The following is a 14,097-nucleotide window of genomic DNA, read 5'->3' as shown; positions in this document are numbered from 1 at the left end:
ACTTTTCTTGTATGATGGACGTTTTTGGTCCAGTTTTTGATTGTTTCGTGATAGGAGTTCTTTATGGAATTTGGGTGTCAATCCCTTGTCAGATATAACTCACTACCATCAAGTCTATTCTGACTCATAATGACCCTTTAGGACAGAGTAGAACTGCCCCGCTGGGTTTCCGAGACTGAAACTCTTTACAGGAGTAGAAAGCCCACCTCCTAGTCCTAGAAGGGCTGGTCACTTTGAACTACTGACCTTGATGTCATTGGCCCAACGCATAACCAAGATACCGTCAGGGCTTTGGTTCCCTGAATATGCTTTTTAAATAATTGATAGTGTTGCATCACGCACATGTATTGAAGTCACTTAATGAATTCCTTGTTGCTGGATGGCTGAGCGGTTTCTGAGAACACAAACAACACTAGGCATAACATCCCCATGGGTCACCTGGCTCTGCACCTGGCTCTAACTACTTCCTCACTGTCAGTTACCCACAGTGCAGTCAGTCATGCAACACTGCCATGATGTTGCTATAATTAAGCACCATCTTGATGGTCTTTAACATTTCTCTTTCAATGCGCTCGTTTCTGCTCTTCCAGAAATGTATTTTAAGAGCCAACTTCATTTATGGCTGTCAAAGGGAAGCCGGTACTATATGCCAGAAATGAAGGCAATTGTAAAAATAAATATAATGGAAAAATAAACTAACTCACTACCATTGAGTAACTTCTCATGGTGACCCTTTGGAAAAGGGTGGACCTGCCCCTGTGGGTTTCCGAGACGATAACTATTCATGGGAATAGAAAGCCTCATCGTCCCCCCAAAGAGCAGCTGGTGTTTTCAAACTTCTGACTTTGTGGTTAGCAGCCCGATGCCTCGCCACTGTACCATTTAAGCTTCTGGGAAAGGAAAACCAAATAGTGTGGTTAAAAAATAGTTAAGCTACTGCTACTCCTCCATGCTCGCTCTTTTTCTATCAGCAGCGACACAGGAAAGGCTGAGAGAACTGCCATAGATGCACCAGCCCAACACAGAGACCGCGCTCTTTCTCTTGTCAGGAGAGTGTGTTACGAATTGGATGGGGGAACGTCTTCCTTACTACAGGACTCAGTGTTACAATACCTCAAAGGTGTTACACCTAGACTCCCCTGGCATCATCTGAAATAACTAACCCTGGGTGGCCAACATGCCTTAGGATAAATTCTTGGAAGTAGAATAACTAGGCTAGGAGGTACGGGCATCCTAAAAACACAGAGCTCAACCCATCTCCGAGGGAGCTTAACCAATTTATGGCTCTCCATTTCTTTTCTTCACATTTTATTAGGGGCTCATACAACTCTTATCACAATCCATACATATATATACATCAATTGTATAAAGCACATCCATACATTCCCTGCCCTAATCATTTTCAAAGCATTTGCTCTCCACTTAAGCCCTTTGCATCAGGTCCTCTTTTTTTGTTCCCCTCCCTCCCTGGTCCCCCCTCCCTCATGAGCCCTTGATAATTTATAGATTGTTATTTTGTCATATCTTGCCCTATCCGGAGTCTCCCTTCCCCCCCTTCTCTGCCATCCATCTCCCAGGGAGGAGGTCACATGTGGATCTTTGTAATCAGTTCCCCCTTTCCAACCCACTCACCTTCTACTCTCCCAGTATCGCCCCTCACACCCCTGGTCCTGAAGGTATCATCCACCCTGGATTCCCTGTGCCTCCAGCTCCCATATGAACCAGTGTACAGCCTCTGCCCTATCCAGTCCAGCAAGGTAGAATTCGGATCATGATAGATGGGGGGAGGAAGCATCCAGGATCTGGGGGAAAGCTGTGTTCTTCATCGGTACTACATCGCACCCTGACTGACCCATCTCCTCTCCTAAACCCCTCTATGAGGGGATCTCCAGTGGCTGACAAATGGGCTTTGGGTCTCCACTCTGCACTTCCCCCTTCATTCACTATGGTATATCATGCAAAAAAAATTATATATATATATATATATATATATATATAAATTTTTTTTGCATGATGCCTTATACCTGGTCCCTTTGGCACCTTGTGATCGCACAGGCTGGTGTGCTTCTTCCATGTGGGCTTTATTGCTTCTGAGCTAGATGGCCGCTTGTTTACCTTCAAGCCTTTAAGACCCCAGACACTATCTCTTTTGATAGCTGGGCACCATCAGCTTTCTTCGCCACATTTGCTTATGCACCCGTTTGTCTTCGGCGATCGTATCATGGAGTTGTGCAGCCAATGATATGATTTTTTGTTCTTTGATGCCTGATAACTGATCCCTTCGGGACCACGTGATCACACAGACTGGTGTGTTCTTCCATGTGGGCTTTGTTGCTTCTGAGCTAGATGGTTGCTTGTTTATCTTCAAGCCTCTAAGACCCCAGTCACTATCTCTTTTGATAGCCGGGCACCACCAGCTTTCTTCACCACATTTACTTGTTCACCCGCTTTGGCTTCAGCAGTTGTGTCAGGAGGGTGAGCATCGTAAAGTGCCAGTTTAATAAAAGAAAGTATTCATGCATTGAGGGAGTGCTTGAGTAGAGGCCCAAGGTCCTTCCGCCACCTTAATACTAAACCTATAAATATAGACACATAGATCTATTTCCCCATCCTCATATATATATTTGCATGTACATACCTTTGTCTAGACCTCTATAAATGCCCTTTGACTCCTAGCTCTTTCCTCCATCTCCCTTGACTTTCCTCCTGCCCTACTACCATGCTCTGTCCCCACCTGGGTTACAGCTATACCTCTTCTTTATGTAACCTTACCCTTGATCATTCCCTACCAGGCCTGCCACTCCCCCCTCACTACCATTTTGGGTCCCATGTTGTTTCCTTGTCCCTGTGTTTGTTAACACCACTTCCTTACCCCCCCTACTTCCCCCTATCCCAAGTCCCCCCGTAACTGCCCTCCGTTTCTAAGTGTCCATGTCTTTTCACCCTCAGATATAAACAAAACGTTTCCATAAACAAAATACTGAAAGGCTGACTGGTGAGCCTTTCCAGCAGTGGACTCTTCAGAGCCTGCCCTCAGGCTTTCTAGCCCCATTCTGGCCTCAGGGCAGGGCTAGTATATGAGACCTTCGTGAGTGGTGAGTTTACAAACTGATATTGAACTTGGCTTAATCTGGCTAAGTAAACTCAGCAAAACATGAGGAAGTACTGCATTTGTAAGTTCTTCAGAATTCTTCTGTGCCAGCAAAGGTCAGCTCAGGATTAGAATAGCATGCATTCCAAAGTGCACTTTTGAGGAAGAAGGGCCTTGGAGCAAAACTACTCCCAAGACGGAGCTGACTACACATTTTCAGCGCATCAGTGGATGCATCTAAAAGATGCCCACATCTAAGCCTCCCTGTGCAGGTGGAAGAGCCCTGGCCGCACAGTGGTTGGAACCCGCCCGCTGCTCCCAGAGAGAAAGATGTGGTGACAGTTAGTCCTACTCTGGTGGAAAGGGGTGCCAAGAGTTGGCATCTGCCCAAAGGTACTGTGTTTGCTTTGGTTTGGTACCCTGTCATGGCGGCAATGGCAAAAACAGGCGATAGGCTACTGCAAATGTTGAGAGATGATTTCTAAAACATAAAACGAAAAGTGCTACTTGTAAGCATAGGAAACCAGTAGCCATCCAGAGATGTCAGGTTATTTCAACAATTACTGGCAGATACCTATGTGTGGAGGTGTCTGTAGGGAACCAGTTAGAGGAAAGAGGGGTATTATAAATGCTAGTGAACTTCTGTCATCTGTAGGAGTTCGAGGTTTCTCTATCTTCAGAGCTCCATGGTGGCCACTGGTTGGGACTGACTTTACAAGGAAAGACACCTTGACCAATTCAGGAACAGTGACAAAATGCAAGGCCTTCAACAGGTTGTGGGAAAGTGGAATGAAAAGATAACGGACTCATGAACTTTTTGAAGCCCCTCAGATGTAGCAAAACAAGATGGCAGACCTAAATATCGTAAGTGATCGAAATAAATTTGGACGAGTTCAATTGTATCATTCGCAGGCCAAGACTTACAACCTACATGCTCTTAGTGGAGAATGGGAACATTACAGTGTCCCGTTTTGTTTTTCCATCTATGAAGTAGAAAGAGAATCCTGATTTATATGGTGAAAGGAGCAAACTGCAAACACAAATATGCTTGTCAATGCAAACAAAAAGGTGTGTGCAATGGGCACCTCTGCGGTCACTTGGCCGCCCACAGAGAGTGAGCTTAGAGCATGCAGGGGACTCTTCCCTCCCATCTTATGAGTGTCTGCAAGATTTGGGTAGGGCCCTGGTGGGACAGTGGTTCCATGCCTGGCTGCTCCCGAAAGGGTGGCAGTTGAGATACATCATTCACTTCATGGGGAAAAGGGGTGTCAGTCAGCTTCCAGCAAGCTTCACAGACTTAAAAACTGCCTGGGGCAGTGGTACTCAGTCCCATAGGGTCATTGTGAGTCAGTCAACTCTGGCCTTGAGTGTGGTTTGGGGTTTACATGGTTTATTATAAATTGCATGTAAACAAAAACAAAACAAAATAATAAGTGTGGGAACAGAAGCAACAAAGAAGAGGGTTAAGAAAAGATGGCTAACAAAATCAAAAGCATTTCTTTGAAAACAGATGAGCGTTTAGTGAGACGGAACAAAATTACTGAGTATGAAAAACAAAAGAAAACAAGCTCACTGCCACAGAGGCGATGCTGACTCAGAGCCCCTGCAGGGCAGGGGAGACTGTCCAGGGCAGTGACTTAAGGGGGTAGAAAGCCTTGTCTTGCGTCCATGGAGAGATTGGTGGTTTCAAACTGCTGCTGGAAAGGACTTCAAAGGAGGAAGCTACAATTACTGAAGATATCTTAAATGTATGAGTATATATAGCTTTAGAGAAAAAAATTTGAAAACACACATCAAATGAATACATTTTTAGAAAGTAATTATCATTAAAAGTGTCAAAAATTTATAGAAAATGTGAAGGGGGAGAGTTATGGAAACTCCCTAGACATAACTGAACATCCCCAGGGAATGAGCTGCTGAACCTGGGGGCTCCAAACCATGGTATTGTACACCCAGGTCAGTTGGCAGACAGTCCACATGGACTGCATCCCACTTTGGTGAGCAGTGACTAGGGCCATGAAAGTTTCCAAAGGCTCACGTAAGATACAATGGCTGGTCTCTCCCATCCACAGCAGACCAGTAAGGAAAAGCTACGATGCGTGATCATTAGTGCAGTGGACTGAAGGACCAAGGAACCTAGCAAAGGTCAGTGGAGATGACTTTGAGCCAAAAGAACCGGATGGGGCCCAGCTACCACTACCAACTGCTCTGAAGTTGCCGCTTTAGAAGGATCTGGACCGAATGGGAGAAAAATCTGGAACAAAACCCCAAATCATAAAAGGGACCAAGGTTACTGGTCAAATAAAAACTGGTGGAACCCTGCATACTAGAGCCCTTGATCTAAGCTCCCTCCTGTGGCTCAATTTCCAGCCAAACAACAGACGTGTCTCTACAGGGAGCAACACACTACTGCAATGTGCACATCTGATTAACCCTTTAAGAGCAAGAGAGCAGCAGCTGTCCAATGAGGAAGTTCAGGGCGGAGTGGAGGTGGGCAGCTCGGGGAGGAGGGGGGTGAAGGGTTAATTGCATGGAGGGGATTACAGTGGATGAGGTGAAGCACAATGTGTAGGAACTGTTGAATGCAAAGCTAACTAGTCTGTGAACCACCCAATACACAATAAAACGTTTAAAAGAGAAGAAATTGAAATGGTAAAGATTAAAAAAGGAAGACAATCCACAGAATTAAAGAAAAATGTTTGCAAATCCCATGTCAGAAAGGTGATTTGTACCTAGAATATATAGAAGGCTCTTAACAATTGAATAACAAATAGCCAACCCACTTCAATATAGGCAATGGATCTGAATATTTCGCCAAAGAAGGCATACCAATGGCTATTAAGCACATGAGAAAGTGCTCCATCTAATTAGTCACCAGGGAAAAGCAAACCGAAACCACAACGAGCTATCATCCCATGGCAGCTCAAAGACCCTGGAGCGCGCACTGCAGCTACGGGGAGCCTGTGGCTCAGAGCAGGAGTTCTCAGTGGGTTTTCAGTGGCTGGGATCTTTCAGAAGGGGATGGCCAGGCTTTTCTTTTGAGGTGCTTCTGAACTTCCAACCTTTCCATTGGTTGCCCTGTTCTTAACCATTTGTACCCCCATGAGCTTTCATGAGGAGCCCTTGTGGTGCGGTGTAAACCATGCAGTGGCTAACTGAAGGGGGGCAGTGCAAACCCACCAGCTGCTCCCCTGCGGAAAGAGGGGGTCAGCTGCTTCCGCAGATTGCTGCCTTGGATTCTCTCTGGGGTAGTTCTGTTCTGTCTGATCAAGGTCACTGTGACTTGGAATGGACTTGACAGCACACAACAACAACTGAAGAATGTTATGGTGGCTCTCATAAAGATGACAGAGAGTAACAATTATTCGGGAGGATGTGGAGAAACGGGAACCCCCTTACACTGGCAGTTAGAGGTCGGTCGTTCCTACCTTGTCCTGTGCTGGTGAGTTGCTGACCCTGGATGACAGAGCAGGGCTGTTCACAAGGACTTCCCAGGCCCCAGCTCATGATCCCGGGTCTTTTCTCCACAGACCTGCTGGGTGGGTTGGAAAAGCCTTTCAGTTCGCAGCCAGTGTACCAGCCAGACACCCCTGTGTCTGCTGGCAGTGGAGTGGTCATGAAGATGGGGGACTCCAGACCTCAGTAGAGGATCCAAATCCACACCACTGCTCCAAAAGACCACATCCTGATCGATGGGACCGAAGATGGAAGTGGTGAAGGATTTCAGTTTGTTTGGATTCACAATCGATGATCACGAAAGTATCCGTTAAGAAATCAAATGATGTATTATATTGGGTGAATCTGCTGCACAAAACCTCTTTAACGTGTTGAAGAATAAGGATGTCATCACTTTAAGGATGAAAAAACCCCAAACCAAATGCACTACCACTGAGTTGATACTGACTCACAGGGATCCTATAGGACAGGGTAGAACTGCCCCCTGAGACTGTTAACTGTTAATGGGAGTCAAGCCGCCCTGTCTCTCTCCCAAGGAGCAGCTGGTAGTGTCAACTGTGAACCTCTGCGATCGCAGCCCAACTGTAAGCACTACGCCCCCAGGCTTCCTTGTAAGGACCAAAGTCGTGGTGTTCTCAATCACCTCACATGCATGTGAAAGGTGGGGCCTGGGTAAGAAGACTGAAGAAGAATCCATGCATTTGAATCACGGTGCTGAGAAACGCACTGACAGTACCACGGACTGCCAGGAGGAGAGCAAAACTGTCTTGGAAGAAGTACAGCCAGAAAACTCCTTGTAAGCAAGGATGGCAAGACTTCGTCTCATGTACATGGGACATGGTATCAGGAGACACCTGTCCCTGGAGAAGGACATCATACACAGCTAAGTGGAGAGAGAGTGAAAGAGAGGCCGACCCTGATGAGACGGACTGACACAGCAGCTGCAGCCATGGGCTCAAAATAGCAGTCATCGCGAGGATGGCACAGCAGTGGGCAGTGTTTCGTTTGGTGAATACGGTCACGCCATCAGAACCAACTCAATGGCCCCTACCAGCATGCGGGCGTCAAATTTACCACACGTGTTGCGAAAGACAGCGGACGGAGAAGCTCAATGTCATTAGCCAAAACAGGTTAGGAGGTGACTGTGAAACAGACTATCAGTCGTTCATATGAGAGTTCGGTTGAAGCTGAAGAAAATGACAGCAAGTCCACAAAAGCCCAGACACAGCCTCAGGTCCACCTTCCCGGAGTTGAGGAACCGTTTTAAGAACCGTTTGGTGCATTGTTCATTATTGACAGAGGAACAGATGAGTTATGGGAGGGCACCAAGAACTCCTTACATGAAGCAAACAAGGGCCATGAAAAGCACGAGAAAGATGGCCGGCGGTGGCAGCTGCGGCTCAGGTGTGGAGGGAGGAGCGGCTGCCAAAGAGGTATGCACAGTGCCAGGCCCGAAGAGCTAGTGAGAAGGGCGGCCACCTGGAGAAGTGGTCTGAGTATGTGAAGGAAGATTGTGGGGCATGCCTGCCCCTCCCAGGGCCCAACCAGTTGAGGGTCTGTGGGTTCCCAGGGAGGAGGAGGAGACATGACAAGGAGCAGCCAGAAATTGAAACTGGGACAGTTTCAATTGAGAAGGACAGGCTCACATCAGATGGCTCTTGGCTGAAGGCAGAGAATACCAGAAAAAAAGTTTGCTTGTGTTTTATTGACTGTGTAAAAGCATTAATCTGTACGGATTGTAATGCACTATGAATAACATTAAGAAGAATGATGATTTCAGAACATCTCATGACACTCCTCAGGAATCAGTAGTCAAACCAAGAAGCAGTCATTTGAAGAGAAGCAGAGGATACTGCTTATTTTCAAATCAGCCAAGAGTTGTCTCCTTTCACTATATTTATTCCATCTATAAACTGAGTATATAATTTGAGAGGCTGGATTACTGGAAGGACTCAGTATCAGGACTGAAGAAAGGCTCATTAACATGCAGTTGAAACAATGTTGATTGTTCAAAGGCAAGAGAACCTGAAACTTTAATACTCCAGCCTTTAACATGCATTACAACTCCATATAAAGAAAACAAAAAAGTGTTGCAACTGAACCAATAGACAACATGGTGGCAAACAGAGAAAAGACTGGCATGACCAAGGATTTCATTTGACTTGTGTCCACCGTCAATGCTTATGGAGGTGGCAGTCTTGACACCGAATGCTATCGTGTGCTGGGCAACCCTGCAGCCCAGGAACTACTTACAAGGTTGAAAGGCAAAGATGTAACTTTGAGGACTAAGAACACCTTACCGACCCACCCACTGTATTTCCAGTCCCTACGTAGGCGTGTAAAAGCTGGGCGAGGGATAGGGAAGCCTGCCGGAGACATGGCTCATTGGAATGGTGGTGCTGGGAAGAATCCTGAAGGACATGGGCTGCCAGAAGGCTAACAAACCGTTAAGTGGAAGAAGCACAGCCAGGATGCGCCTTAGCGACGAGGGTGGGGGTCTTGGTCACATGTACTTTGGACATGCCATCACGAGCGAGAGAACAGGCCCTGGAGAAGGGCAGCCTGCTTGGTAGAAGCTGGGTGGCAAAGAGGAGACCCCTCCCTCACTGTGGTGGCTAGCCACCATGGCTGCAACAAGGGGCGCGAGTCGAACACTTGTGGGGAGGCACTGGACAATATTTAGTTCTGCTTGCAGGGCTGCTCTGAGTTGAACTTGACTCATTGGCACCTAGCAACAACACATGCAAACTATCTGTCCACATGAAACATTGTAAGCGAATGCTTACAGTAACATTATTCAAAATGGCTGAAAATAGAAACAGCACAAACGCACATCAATTTAGGAATGGATAAAGAAAATATTGGGTTTGATTTGGTCTATTTATACAATAGAATATCATTCAACCATGAAAATGACTGAAATACTTATTATACATGCTGCAACCTGGATGAACATTGAAAATATTATGCTAAGGGAAAGTCTGTCATGAAAGACTACATATTGTATGACCTTGTGGGATGTAAAAGACTTTCCCCGTTGGCTCCCCCAAAGATATGCCAAACATAGAGACTATTTACCAGCACGTGGTGGGAGGTCAGATGCATTCAGCCTTTAGACTACTGTCTGGTCCCACCACAGGTGGGCCCCACTCCCTGCTGTTAAGGACAAGGGACTACTTCTCCCTGAAGGTATTCAGACATCAGTCTGCTCCACTGTCGGTGGGGTTCATACCCTACTGATAGTAGGGTCAATGGTGAGCCAGGGAACAGGTCAAACTGCTAAGTGACATCCAAAATTAAGCTGCCTCACAGAATCCAGGATCTGCCCATCTTGTCACATGTATACCCCCAATCCCTCCCCTTCCTATTGCATGTATACCCCTAAATTGTCCCCTACTCATTACTCCCTATAGCATAACTCCTTCCTGTGACGCATGTCCTATCCTGTAATTAGGGGGCTTGCACACCCCCAAAAGAGATATAAGCCTTGGTTAGTAATAAACTCGCTCTCACTCGCTCCTGCAGTTTCCACCTTCCACATCCTCACATGGGCCACCGGGAGGGGCGAGGTGAGCACGCTACCTTGAAATGTGTCTGACTCCATTATTTCAATCTCTTTTCCATCTCTTATTTTCTATGACTTTACTACAATCTTTACTTATTATCGCTGTACAGTTGTACCTACTGGACCTGTGATGATTTGTTAGGGGCTGGCTACCTGACATGACCTTATTTGTACGAGAAACCAAAACAAAAACCTCACTTCTATCGAGTTGATGCCAACTCACAGCAACCCGATAGAACAGGGTAGAACTGCCCGGTGGGTTTCCAAGACTCTGACTCTTTATAAGAGTAGAAAACCCAGTCTTTCTCTCAGCGGGTGCCTTTGAACCACTGACCTTGTGATTAGCAGCCCAACGTGTAACCACGACTCCTATTTATATGAAAGGAACAGGCAAATCTATGCAGGCAGGAAGTAGATTAGTGGTTGCCAGGAGCTACAGAGAGAGGGAACTGAAGAAGAAGAGGGGGTGACTGTCAGTGGTTATGGAATATCTTTTTGGGGTGATGGAAATGTGCTCAAATTGTATTACGGTGATGACTACATAACTCTGTATATGTTATGTAAATAAAAGCCACCGTTTCACACTTCAGACAGATGATTTTATAAGAGAGAAGTTACAGCTCACTAAAGCGGTTAATAATCATAATAAGAGGAGGCCATAAATGAAGGTAAGCCACAGATGACACGAGTATAGAGGACACTTATAACATCTGCAGTCACAAGGGACTGGATTTCAATACACAAGGAACAAAAAGCAAACCAGACAGAAAAAAATCAAAAGCTTCAAAGAGAAGGAAAATGAGACAGGTAACTCATCGAAGGAGAACCCAAACGGCAATCTAACAAGTGAGTAATGCTGGAGGCCGGGAGCCCCCGTGGTGTCATGGTTACTTGTTGGGCGGCGATCCAAATGGTTGCCAGTTCGAAACCCCTAGCAACTCTGCAGGGCAAAGACTGGGCTTTGACTTTTACGGTCTCAGAATCCCACTGGGGTCGCTATGCATCAGCAATGACAGATGGAGGCAGGTCACAGAGGCAAGGATGCTGGAGGCAAGGACTCCTGCTGTACTTCTGGAGGGAGGAAGCTGATGAAGCTATCTGCAGCACAAAGTCAGAGACCACAAGCAAATAGGATAGATCCAACAATCCCATCTCTGTCCACATCTGTCTCTGAGGGACTCTTGCACAAGAGCTCCTGGAGCCACCTGCAAGGGCATGTGTTGCAGTATAATTTATGGGAACAAGGAGTTGGCGGCAGCCCAGGGTCTGTTCCCAGGGCTGTGTACCTTCGAGGTATGTACACTTCTGATGGAAACTACGCAGCAGCCACCTGGAGTAATGAACTACAATTACATCCAGCCAGGGTGGAGGGGGAGGGTGGGGTGGAGAAAGAATATGAGGTTTATAGCACAGCGGAGTTTCTTTCGGGAAGTACAATATGAACAAAATACGATGGAGCTTTCAAAGAGGCCCCTAGTTCTAAGCAGGTATCATAGCAGGTGGTTTGGAAGAATAAGTGAATAACATGTCTGCGTGGACGTTCCAGTGTGTGGGGCGAGGCTGGAGTGCGGGGAGTAATGAGAAAGACATGATGGATAAAAGGAGACATGTCATAAAACAGTCACGCTAAATAGACCAAGGATTCTCGTGTGTTGTGGACTGAGGAAGGAACATGGGCCCATTCAGATGACGCATGACCCTCTGGAACAGAAATTTAACCATATGCATTGCTTCCTAATGAAAACCACAATCAAGCACATCACAGACACGCAGATGGCCAAAAGCAGTGAAAACCCTGGGGATGGAGGCAAGTGGCAGGGAAGATAGGAGTTAGCCTGCAGCGGAGTCATCCCGGGTCAGGCGCAGAGAACCAAGAAGATGCCTCCGAGAACAGGTGGTGGATGTGCTGATTAGATCACAGCCCCCTCCACCAGCGCTCCCCTGCAGTCAGCAGATAAGAGAAGGGACTGAATCACCCGGCACTATCTCAATTTAGTGAACAGGAGGGAGAGAGAAAGGGAGGATATTAGCAAACCCAGAAGAAAACCATCAGCCCGTGGAAGTTAAGTCACCAAATTACCAGCTAGAATTGGATTTTCTGGCTCAGGGAGTAAAAAGGCAGTGTTTTAAACTATGAGCCAGGTATATTCAACAGCGGCATCTTGGTGGAGAACCTGGGAGCGCCTGCAATTGAAAACTCCGAACCTCGGGGGTATAAAGTAAAAATCTTAGTACCCTGCAGCCAATGAAACTTTTACAATCCACTTCAACTCACTTTATTAAAATGAAATGCATGTCAAAAAAGAAACAGAAAACTCGGAACCTCAAAACCAAGGGCTGTCTTGTCAAGTCTAAAGACAGCTATTTTCAAAAGTAAATTGTTCAGGTTTTGTTTTAAGGATGAACAATGTGATGAGCCTGAGTGAATTTTTATGGAGATGGAAGTTGAGTCCCACCAGTCCTCAGGATTAGAGGAAAACAGTGCACACTCAATGCGTGTCAAGTGCCTGCTGATTTAGTCCGTTCCTTTCAGCCCCTAACAAAGCCTGTTCTACCCAAAGGCTCTGTGGGTCACATCGGACTCCCCAAGGACAGGGGCTGTCTCCACAGTCTTGATCCCCCTCCCCCCATTCTAGCACACCACGATGAGCCAGGATGCTGGGCCAAGGTCAGACACCAGGCAGCATTCACCGTTCTCACTTCTGATAGGGCAGACGCTGCTGCAGACGGAACGCTTCTGGGATCAGGGGAGGGCTCAGTCCCCTGGTGCACCCACACCTCGGCCCAGGAAGGACCGTCAGGAGTGAGACTCGGACGTCAGCTGGGGAGAGTCGTGGGAGGGGGACAGCATCCTTGCTGCCCGTGCCCGAAACAACCAAGGCAGGTGAGATGCCAGCTTGCCAGGCCAGAGAACATTTGGAAATCCAGGTGCACCACATGCATCGAATCCAGAAAGTCAAGCCGCCAAACCACCCGAGGGGGACGGCCAAATGGGAAGATGGCGAGAAGTGCGGGCCACGAGCTCCTTCCTCCCTGCTGAGCTCTGCTTCCCGCATTGGGCACTTGGAGTTTTATCCACACCCAGTGCCCTGGTGGCGCTGCGAGTGAAGCATTGCTCTGCTAACCATCTGGAGTCGCTCTGGGTCGGGATCGACCCGCTGGCAGAGGCGGTGATCCCAGCGACCCACCCAAAGGAAGCGAGTCCTCAGAGAGCAGGCGCGACTTGCAAGGTCCGGTCCCGCTCCCTGACCGCCTTCCAGCCTGAGCCGGGGCTCCGAACCACCGCCATTCCGCCGCGCCCCGGCCGCTGCGGCAGCCGCCCCCCTCCCGGCCCGCCGCTCCGCGAGGAGGAGCCGCCGGACGGCCGCGAGCGGCTGAGCTTACCTGGCCGGCGCGCGCCGGGCCCGGGCCCCGGCCTCCCGCCGCCGCCGCTCTCCGCGCCCCTCGCCCGGAGCGGCCTCTGCGCCAGCCTGGCCCCAGCCACTTTCGCTTTCCTCAACCTCGCAGGCTTGGAAAGAGAAAGCGAAAGCGAAACCACCGGGAGGCGGGACCCCGGGCCTGGGGCCGAGCGTCCGGCGAGCGCGAGGTGCGCCGCAGGGGGGTCCCCGTGCGTGCGTGCGGGCGGGCGGGCGGGCGACGCGGCCTCGCGCTGCTGGGGCCTCTGGGTGCACTCGCGAGCCGCTCGCGCTGCAAGACCGCCCGGCTGCACGGCGAGGGCTGGGACCCGACCGCACGCCGGGCCCGGCCGTTCCGCAGCGGACAGGAGCGGCAGAACGCTCTCACCCAGCCCCGGGGAGACCAGATGGGGCTTGATGCCTCGTCTGCCCCGCAGTGCGCATCCACTGGGACGGCCTCGCCCGCGGCGGCCGAGACCCAGCGCTCGGACGACTTTGCAGGGCTGGGTTCCCAACGTGAGCGCACAGATACCATGAGGGGAAGGCTGGCCTGATGTCCATCAGCGTGGCGTTTTCCCACGTCCCGATGT

General features: G+C 48.7%; 1 long non-coding RNA gene across 1 annotated transcript in view; it reads right to left on the bottom strand.

Moving 5' to 3' along the window:
• Positions 1-13,729, bottom strand: part of LOC142439276 (uncharacterized) — a 30,837-nt gene extending 17,108 nt beyond the window's left edge. The window contains exon 1 of the long non-coding RNA XR_012782842.1: positions 13,497-13,729. This is a non-coding gene — a long non-coding RNA (uncharacterized LOC142439276). The remainder of the gene's footprint in view (positions 1-13,496) is intronic.
• Between the last annotated feature and the right edge of the window lie 368 nt (positions 13,730-14,097).

Source organism: Tenrec ecaudatus, chromosome 2, assembly GCF_050624435.1.
Source record: "Tenrec ecaudatus isolate mTenEca1 chromosome 2, mTenEca1.hap1, whole genome shotgun sequence".
Lineage (NCBI taxonomy): Eukaryota > Metazoa > Chordata > Mammalia > Afrosoricida > Tenrecidae > Tenrec > Tenrec ecaudatus.
This window is presented reverse-complemented; position numbering and strand designations above follow the sequence as displayed.